At 46.0% G+C, this 10,531-nt stretch overlaps 2 pseudogenes; both read right to left on the bottom strand.

The window, feature by feature from the left end:
* Positions 1-936: 936 nt before the first annotated feature.
* LOC111969155 (neurocan core protein-like) lies at positions 937-7,877 on the bottom strand (annotated as a pseudogene).
* Positions 7,878-7,926: 49 nt separating this feature from the next.
* The window catches only part of LOC111969156 (aggrecan core protein-like), a 16,370-nt pseudogene continuing 13,765 nt past the window's right edge, over positions 7,927-10,531 (bottom strand).

The following is a 10,531-nucleotide window of genomic DNA, read 5'->3' on the forward strand; positions in this document are numbered from 1 at the left end:
TCTGTAAATGTTCCTATATATAATAAATTATCTTCAACAGATCTCTCCCCTTTAATTTCTCATGTTTTTAGTGCTTTGCTGCATCGGCGTGATTCTCCTTCGCCTGTCTTGATCAATCTGCGCTGTATTCTGTTACTTGCGGTGGTAGCGGCCTGCTTGATTGTGGCCAAAGAACACAAACATTACTTCATAGATTCATACATTACCTTCAATGAATATCAAAAGTCATTTCAATAGTCATCAGACAAAATATCCAATAATGCAGAGCTTTCTACTGAAATGACAGTGACATTTCGGTCAAATCGCTATTCAGAGGATACGCCTCGATTTCCACACGTCTTCTACTGATCACGTTCTTCAATAGCAGAGTGTGCAAATTGTGGACCTACAGGTATGCTTATACGAGTGTTGAAGAGCAAAAAGAGTGTGTTTACAGACTCACGCCCATCACATTGGCCATCCGTGGCTTCTCCATTGTCGTCTGTCATGCAGCGGCAACCACAGCAGGGTGGCCTGCTGTAGGAGGCCTGTTACAGCTGGTAAGCGGATTGATGGACCCAGACAGTATAACTGCTCAGCCTGCTGCCGACATCTCTTGGCATTCTCCACACTCATGGCTGGTGCGACCGACCGTTAGACTGGGGAACAATGATCAGATAAATCAATCAATCAACAAATCTAATCAATCCATCCAAAACTTACTAATACTGAAAAAATGGAAGAAAAGACTATATTTAATTCAGCAATGTTGTAAGCTTAGTTATTTTGGAAGGGTACCTCCTATGCAGTTAATACCAATAACATGAATGAGTTGATAACCACACTTCAGCATAGCGAATACTAATAGATAACATCACATTATTATGGCGAAGGTACATTAAAATGAGTTTTTAGACGACTACAATGCCAGTGCCCGCATGCCAGACTCTCAGAACATCAATTCTCCGAACCTAACCCCTGGACCCATACTGTATTCTGGGCAGTCTTGCAGTGAGGGCAGGTGGTAGTTGCAGGGAACGTCGTTCCATTGGCCGTTCTCCGTGCCAGATCATATCCCACATTCGTCTTCTCCAGAGTTAAAGTAGTTATCCGCTGTCTCGGTTCCCGCCAGTTCCTCAATTGCTGAGGGGTGAGGAGAGCAACATTGGTAGGAGTTACAAAGACCATTATGTGTTTCTGTTTGGTTTCTTGTTTTCAATGTAAAAACGAGAAATCAGGAGAAGGTAGGTAGTTGAGCTTTATAGATGCAGATTTCAGAATGTATCAGAGACAGGGTATGAACAGTGTATGATGCTATGGCTACAGATGAACAGTGTATGATGTATCACAGGTACAGTATGAACAGTGTATGATTTGTACAGTGTACAGTATGCAATTTCAGGTGTGAGGATCTACAGGTAGAGAGTATGTGTACATGAGTATGATGTACAGTGACCGGTCAGTATTGTGATTATCAGTGTGAGTTATGCGGTAGGCTACAGTATGAACGTTATGATGCGGTGTTAGGTGTCTACAGGTATAGTGAATCAGTGTATGAATTGCGGTATGGTCTACTACAGTATGAACAGTTAAATGATGCGGTAGGCTACCGAGTGTGATTCTGGTGGTCCCGGGAAAGGAAATGTTGGGAACCACTGGGGAGATGCTACTTGAGTGGGGACTATTTTCTGTGCTAACCCACTTTTCTTCTGTTTCTGTGTTGTCTGCCTGACTCACCAGTGTGTGTGCTCGTTCTATCCAGCGGAAGTCATTTCTCCACTGTCTTGTCATTGAGCCCAATCCACTGGTAGCCCTGGCCGTCGGTGGCTGAGGGGGGAAAGAGTGAAGGGATATTCTCTTTCTCTCTCTCTCTCTCTCTCTCTCTTCTCTCTCCTCTCTCTCACACACACACACACACACACACACACACACACACACACACACACACACACACACACACACACACACACACACACACACCACACACACACACACACACACACACACTCCACACACACAACACACACACCACCACACACACACACACAGCCACACACACAACACCACACACACACACAGGCCTTTACTCACAGTTGACAAAGTGCTGTTCCTCTGGGTGATGAATGCTGACCAGGTGAGCGCTGAGGTCTCGGCAGCGCTGCTCGGCGTCCAGCCAGGTCTCTCTCTCGGGAAGTGCAGGTAACAGTTGCCTGAAACTTTAGTCCACCCCTCCTCACAATCCTGCTCGTCTGTGTCGTCAACAGCAGGGGGCGATAATGAGACAGAGGATACCACACCCCGGAGAAGCCCCGGTTTATTACAGACACTCCAAATACATTTACATTAGATAGGAGGGAATGCTGATCAACACCATATGACACCATAGAGGTTTTATGGAGGCTGTGTTTGTTCTAGAACTGCTGCCATTTTCTATGCTCCATTATTAGTCCAACTACAATCATTGATTTCTTCAGTCCAACCTATGGTGTGATAAATATTACTGCACATTAGTGAAAATACTGGTTTTCCGGACCTATTAATACAACTTGATTCACTGCTTGAGAACACTGGCACTTTGAGGTATATGAAATTTTTTGGAATGGGTGAAACATTCATCAAGCATCCATTTAACCCTCAACTACAGGGTTTGGTGACCAAAACATTCTGCTTTAGCCAACGTGTTGTTGTTCTGCAAAACAAGCCAAAAATGTACAGTTGTTAATGCAGAAAATGTGTTCTTTCTATAATGCATTTGTGTTTTAAAAAAACTAAAGCACAAACGAAAAACACCTGGAAAATTAGCACACGGGGTCCTTTGGGTAGTCTAACTAAATAATAATTGGTTGTGATACTTTAAAATATACAACAAATCATTTAAATAGTCAGCCTAGTGAGGCCCTCCCAACAGTTAATGAGAGTTTTCTGTAGTGAGGCCCTCCCAACAGTTAATGAGAGTTTTCTGTAGTGAGGCCCTCCCAACAGTTAATGAGAGTTTCTGTAGTGAGCCCCTCCCAACAGTTAATAAGAGTTGCTGTAGGGAAATGTAACTCTGTATACTTGTTTACAGAACATGGTGAATACCTTTTTTTCCCTTCACTGTACCGTTCAAGGTTTCATTCATTCCTTCACCACACCTACATGACTAAACAATTTCACAAAATGGCTTCTTCAGCTACTTCCATACACCTGCTTGCTAGGAGCAGCAACAGAACTACACACTAAGAAAAGAAGGTTCCTCAAGGGTTCTTTGGGAAGGGTGATGGTTCTATGTGGAACCATAATGACTCAAAGAACCATTTGAGCCCTTCAATGGTTCTTTGCAGTTTTGTGATAATTAAAATGTATTCATTAGAATATTTTGGGGCGTGGCTTGCCCATAGCTTTTTGTACAACTGTGAGTGTCATTCCAGTTGATCTAATCTGTTGTGTTAAATATGACTATGGCCAGTGACAGTGTCTTGTAAAAGACTCATGTATGAACTTGTGTCAATTGAGAACATTTGACTGCTTACTAAATCAGTGGTTGTCAATTCTCTCGTTAGTGACTCCCAGAGCTAGCACACCTAACTCAACGTGTCAGCGAAAACAATAATAACGCAGCAGGAATTTCAACAATATAATAAAACAACATGTATGGTTCTTCAAAAGGATCTACAAAGAACCTTTTACACTAACAAAGGTTCTTTATATAACTATTCTCCATCAAGGTCCTATAAAGAACCATAAAAATGGGGTTCTATGTGGCCCCAAAAAGGCTTTAAACCRTAGCGGAACCCTTTATTGGTGCTATATAGATCCTTTATAGAACCTTAGGAAATTGTTTTTTATAGCACCATAAAGGTTCCATTTAGAACCTTATGAGCATGGTTCTTTATAAAACCTTCAAAAAAAGGTTATATATAGCACCAAAAAGGGATCCACTATGGTTACAAGCCAAAGAACCATTATTTGGCATTATACAGAACCTCTTGTTTTGTGTGTAGACCTGGCTGAGAAAATCCACCCACCAGATATAAGCATATATAAGATATATATATATAAGATACAAGGACAGGGAGCAGTATGATGACWTTGCCCCTAGACTACGGATGCCCCTATACCCCTTTAGACCCGTGGATCAGTCAGGGTCTTAACTTACTGTTGACACTTAGAATACACAAGATGCGCTTCCCGGGTGGCACAGTGGTCTAAGGCACTGMATTGCAGAGATTCTGGGTTCGACCCCAGGCTCTGTCGCGACCGGGAGGCCCATRGGGCGGTGCACAATTGGCCCAGCGTCATCCGGGCTAGGGAGGGTTTGGCTGGCAGGCGCACTAGCGACTCCTGTGTCGGGCCGGGCGCAGTGCAGGTCGCCAGGTGTATAGTGTTTCCTCCGACACATTGGTGCGGCTGGCTTCCGGTTTGGATGTGCATTGTGTCAAGAAGCAGTGCGGGTTGTGTTTCGGAGGACGCATGGCCCTTCGCACTCCCGAGTCCGTACGGGAGTTGCAGCGATGAGACAAGACTGTAATACTACCAATTGGACTACCATGAGATTGGGGAGAAAAAAGGGGTAAGAAAAAAAGAATACACAATGTGCAATTTCTACATGTGGTTGTGCATCAACAGTTTCTCTTGTTACGTCATTCACTGACAGTTACTCAATTAGCCCGTGTCAGCCAAACCATTTTTATTGGTAAATTAATCCAGCAGCTATCTAAACTTGTAAATCACAGTTGAATTACAGACCGAGGCTCCCTCATTGATTTTGTTAATCACTCTCACTGAAATATCATATTAAAAACTGCAAACATTTCTCTCTACCCTATGGCAAAATGTGTACAAATGCAGGAAAGTTGCTGTAAACTGCTAATTAGTCTCTCCGCCCCATGGCAAAAGACGCAGAATTTCAAGCAAACTTGCTTTAAAAACTACAACATTTTCTATACAACCCATAGCAAAATGTGTAGAATTGCGGAATTAATTGTAGATTTTATTTTTAATGATTCCTCTGTTAAGGGGGCCGCAAAAATGTTTTGCTCACAAGGATCTAATGTCAGTTTTGCGTTTTTACCCCTAATGGTAAGGATTTGGCAAAAGGAAGCTGATCCTAGATCTGTGCCTACAATCAACTTACGATTCTGGGGTAAGTTGCCACACCTGGGTCACGTTCAGCATGCACAAACAGGAGAAAACGTTTTTGAAATAGAGGAAGTATACCCAAACTTGGCCGATGATAACCCTAATTGGGGTTTTCCATTTAAAACGTTTTCGGCCATTTGTCCCTGAACGCAGCCCTGCTATGATGCAAGCTGCCAGCGATAACAGTTTCCTTTGCATCCTTATGACTCCTGTTGTTTTTGAGAGGTTGTTGTTTGTTAGTAAACATTAGCTGAAGCCGACCTCGTACCATCTCGCAGCGGTCCCCTCCGTAGCTGGGCAGGCATAAGCATTTGTAAGAGTCTGCATTTTCCACACAGGTGGCTCCATTGGCACAAGGGTTGGAATGGCACACATCAACCTCTGCAAAAAAGGGGGGGCGGGGTGAGACTGGTGCCTCAGGGGGTGAAGGAGTAGTTGCCTTGGCAAGGGGGGAGCTGGGACACAACATCATGGAAGTCATGGAATCGGAACACTGAGATGCTGCAACATGGTGATTCAGACTTACTGTGTCAGATCATCATTGAAAGGAAGATGAATAATCATCTCAATGATGTTCACTCCTGTAATTTAACCTTTCTTCAGACACAACATTTTACACTATTTTTTTCATAAATGTTGAACTTCTGATTCATACAGTTTAGAAGACAGATACTTATCATATTAAATGTATTAAGATCTGAAGTAACTTTAAGTCTGGATCAGCTACTTTTGGGAGGCATACCCATAGAAATAGAATGACTAGAGAGAGTAATTCATTCTTTGGGCAGTCTTGTGTTCAGATTCATATAAGCAGAAGTTCCAAGTATGTCCCAGCATGTACCCAGTATGCACCAGGATGTTGGTAGGCGTACCAGGGGTTAGCAGGCATGCAGTAGGAAAGAGAATAGAACAAGCAATCTGTCTGAAATGGCATCATAATGATGTCCTTTCAACCACTTTTGCAGTTGGGTAGGCTTACTGTAGCCTAGGCAACAGCACAACAAAAACAACACAGGATGGAGTGAAAATGAGTATGGTGGAGATCCTGAGACCTCGAGGCAAGGACACGATACACACATACACGCCAAAGACCCCGCGACTGTCTGACAAACACGAATGAGAGACCCAAAACCAGGTGCAGGCAAAACAGGACAAAACATCACACTACAACACAAAACATACAGTACATCAAGACAGGAAAAAGTGGGAACAAAATGCATTGTTAGTGTTAGTGAATCACATATAAAAATATAAAAAATACAGCCTACAGAATATTGCTAAATGTCTGAATATGTACAGTATCAGATAGTAGCATCGGACAGAGGGTTGCAAAATCCCAGGAACTTTCAATAAATTCCCTGGTTTCCCAGAAATCCTGGTCGGAAGATTCCGGATTTCCTGCTTATTCCCTTCTGATTCTGGGAAACCAGGATTTCAGAAAAAKCATTCCCTGAATTTCGCAACCCTAATCATGACAGAGGGACTGATGTCCAGGCATACCGTAGAGAGATGAGAAAAGCATTGCTAGAAACTTTCTTTACTGAGGTGTGTTACTTTCCAGTAAAACATTTACAACACTTCTGAGGACATCAGAATGGATCAGAAAGAGAGATGTGCAGATAGGAACGAAGACTTTGCTAGGAACGAAGGAACAAAGACATCTTATGAGAGATAATGAGAGATAATGAGAGATAATGATACCCCTGCATCAGGACTCACCATACTGGCACCCTTCTCCCACTTTCCCGGGCGGACACTGGCACAGCCTAACACCATCCTCCACTGAGCATGACCCAGCACCACACGGGTTAGGGTCACATGGGTTAGGGATACCTAAGCATGAATACAATTAGGATGAATACAATACAGTGTGTACCTTTGCACCAAAATGGCACCATACTCCCTATTTAGTGCACTATATAGGGAATAGGGTGACATTTCTGATTGGCCCMTTCAATAAAAACACCATGCCACTTTACATCATTTAAATAAGTCTGTTGGCTCTACAGCGTAACAGCCAAACAAACGTTCTTTTAACTGTCCATAGCAATGAACATGGAGTCGACTGAAAGTGTGCTGACTCACCCTCCTCTGAGGATGGCTCCTCCATGACGGCAGGGGTCTGCAGGGAGATGGCTGGGGCAGCCAATCCGGCGGGAGCAAGGTTGGGGGCAAAGGTCATGTAAAACTRGCTGGTGGTCTCCCCCAGCTCAGCCCCGCCAGCCATGGCCTCCTCTGGCCCCTCTGTGCCCTCCATAAGCTCCCTGTTGCTGGGCGGAGAGGACAGCACCACAGGGAGCAGATCTCCAGAGTGTGCCCCAGATGAGACACCGCTGGCCTGGGTTGGGTGGTCAGCACCGTTCCCTGTGTGGGACCCGCTTCCCTGCCCACTGAACTGCACTGGCCCAGCCCCCAGCTCCATGGAAACCGTGGTCGCCTTGGAAACCTCTGTCATGAAGTCATTAGTCAGGAAGGTGACAGCGCTGTCCTCCTCATCGCTGGTGGAGGATCTGGAGATTCCAGACATGTCCCCGGATGGGAAGCCCGACGTTCCGAACCCTGATGCGTATCCACCTCTTCCCGCTCCGTATCCGTAGTGGAGAGACCCCGAGGCCTCCTGTTCCCCTGAGGCTGACCCTGTGAGGTCGGTAAACCCTGACCCCAAGAAGGTCACACCCGGGAAGAACCCTGAGCCACTGCTGCCTGAGGCCGAACCGCTGATATCACCGCTTCCGGAGCCGTAGTGGAGAGACCCAGACCCCGAGGCCTCCTGTTCCCCTGAGGCTGACCCTGTGAGGTCGTAAACCCTGACCCAAAGAATTCACACTCGGGAAGAACCCTGAGCCACTGCTGCCTGAGCCGAACCGCTGATATCACCGCTTCCGGAGCCGTAGTGGAGAGACCCAGAGGCCTCCTGTTCCCCTGAGGCTGACCCCGTGAGGTCAGTAAACCCTGACCCAAAGAAGTTCACACTCGGCGAAGAACCCTGAGCCACTGCTGCCTGAGGCCGAACCGCTGATATCACCGCTTCCGGAGCCGTAGTGGAGAGACCCAGAGGCCTCCTGTTCCCCTGAGGCTGACCCCGTGAGGTCGGTAAACCCTGACCCCAAGAAGGTCACATCAGGGAAGAACCCTGAGCCGCTGCTGCCTGAGGCCGAACCGCTGAATTCCAGGCCCCCTCCACCCAGCTCCTTCTCTTTGTGTGTGTGAGAGGTGGAAACCTCCATCAGTTTCCCATCGATCAGCAGGACCTGAGTGTCTCCGCTTCCCGACTCCTCTCCCGAATGACCACTGGAGCCTCCTGAGGGAAAGAATCCTGAGGGAAAGAATCCTGAGGGAAATCCGGAAAACTCCTCACTGGAACTAGAGCTGGAGCCGGACGACATTCCAGACAACTCCTCACTGGAACTAGAGCTGGAGCCGGACGACATTCCAGACCACCCCCCACTTTCCCCAGAGCTGCTGGARCTGTCAGACGAAGAGCCGCTCTCCTCAGAACTGACACCGGAGCCACTTCCCCATCCCGACAGGAACTCACTGCCACTGAACATTCCCAATCCCATTTCTGAGGGGAAGGTGAGGATCCCAGTGATTCCCTCTCCAGCCTCCTGAGGACCCCCAGAGCCCAAACCGGATAAAACACTGCCACTCCCTGAAGAGAAGGTGACCGTTATTCCCGATCCGTCTCCACTCAGCCCCGAGCCGGACGGATCTTCACTACTCAGACCAGACGATCCGCTGGGAATCTCTGCGGAGCCTGAGGACTCCACAGAGATGGGAGGAGTGATGGAAGGCAGGACTGTGGAGAGAGAGTGAGAGTCAGAGAGAGAGARAGAAAGAAAAGKGATTTACATATTTCAGTAATGTATATACAGTGTATATATATATATTTATAGTGTAGAATTCCATAAAATGCTTATTAAAGGCAAGTGAAGACAATGGCTCTTACCAGGCCTCAGCAAATCAGTGATGGATGTGAGGTTAACCAAAGACTCTTCTATCTCTGTGATGTTCAATCCAGTTTCATTGGCAAGAAGCAAGATGTCCACTTCAGGAAACAAAAAAGATTTGAGTGAGTGAGTGAGTGAGTGGTTGAGTGAGTGGTTGAGTGAGTGAGGGTGAGTGAGTGAGCATGCGAGCAAGCAAAGAGTGAGTGAGTGAGTGAGTGAATGACTGAATGGGTGGGTGAGTGATTGAGTGAGTGAGAGAAGGTGAGTGAGTGACCATGCAAGCGAACAAGTGAGTGAGAGTGAATGATAATGCGAGCGAGTGAAGACTGAGTGAGAGGGTGAGTGAGAGAGTGGGTGTGGGTTGATGGGTGGGTGGGTGAGTGTTAAGAGAAGATGAGGACAGTCAGGTTAAGAGAAGAGAGGACAGTCAGGTTAAGGGATGAGAAGGACAGTCAGGTTAAGGATGAGAGGACAGTCAGGTTAAGGGATGAGAGGACAATCAGGTTAAGAGAAGAGAGACAGTCAGGTTAAGAGAAGAGAGGACAGTCAGGTTAAGGGATGAGAGGACAGTCAGGTAAGGGATGAGAGGACATGGACAGTCAGTGCTCAAAAACAACTCCCACAGCGATGTGGTTTGTGATAAAAGCCAAACCTCTTTTTCAATTGCCATTCATTTCCCACATAGTTAAGACAGAGTATATATAATAAACTAGCCCAACCTTGACTTATCTTTAAAGACTCTACTGCCAATAGACAGACAAGAAATAGACAAAGGTATGACAACATCTCTGTGTTACAAAAGTGATTCAAGAGCAATTTGAGTGAACAAAACCTAGTGTGTTTTCTCACCCCTGAGTCTTGTCACGTAGCAGTACACATCATATTGTTCGTCAGCGGCCTCAGGCCATAGGACCTCACTCCTGGTAAAGTCTCCAGATCCCCATGCACTTTTCCAGAGGAGACACGATGGATACCTGGGCATGAAAACAACCTTTATTCACGGCCATGAATGGGAGTATAATGAAGAAAGAAGACGGTTGTACTGATGGTAAGGAACAGGGACTTGAAACAAGTACAGTATCTGTATGTGGTACAGGTGGCCGCCGGCTGGCAGCACCTTCATTGGGGAGGACGGGCTCATAGTAATGGATGGAATGGTATGTACAAATCAAACACATTTTTGATACCACTCCATTGACTCCATTCCAGCCATTATTATGAGCCATCCTCCTCTCATCAGCCTCCTTGTAGTTAGTGTGTGTGTGTGTGTGTGTGTGTGTTGTGTGTGTGTGTTGTGTGTGTGTGTGTGTGTGTGTGTGTGTGTGTGTGTGTGTGTGTGTGTGTGTGTGTGTGTGTGTTGTGTGTGTGTGTGTGTGTGTGTGTGTGTGTGTGTGGTGTGTGGTGTGGTGTGTGTGCATGTATTAATCTGTCTTTAAATATGTTTGTTTTTGTTCCCCCATGTGTACAGACAAGTGTGTGTG

The sequence above is a fragment of the Salvelinus sp. IW2-2015 genome, linkage group LG10, assembly GCF_002910315.2.
Source record: "Salvelinus sp. IW2-2015 linkage group LG10, ASM291031v2, whole genome shotgun sequence".
Classification (NCBI taxonomy): domain Eukaryota; kingdom Metazoa; phylum Chordata; class Actinopteri; order Salmoniformes; family Salmonidae; genus Salvelinus; species Salvelinus sp. IW2-2015.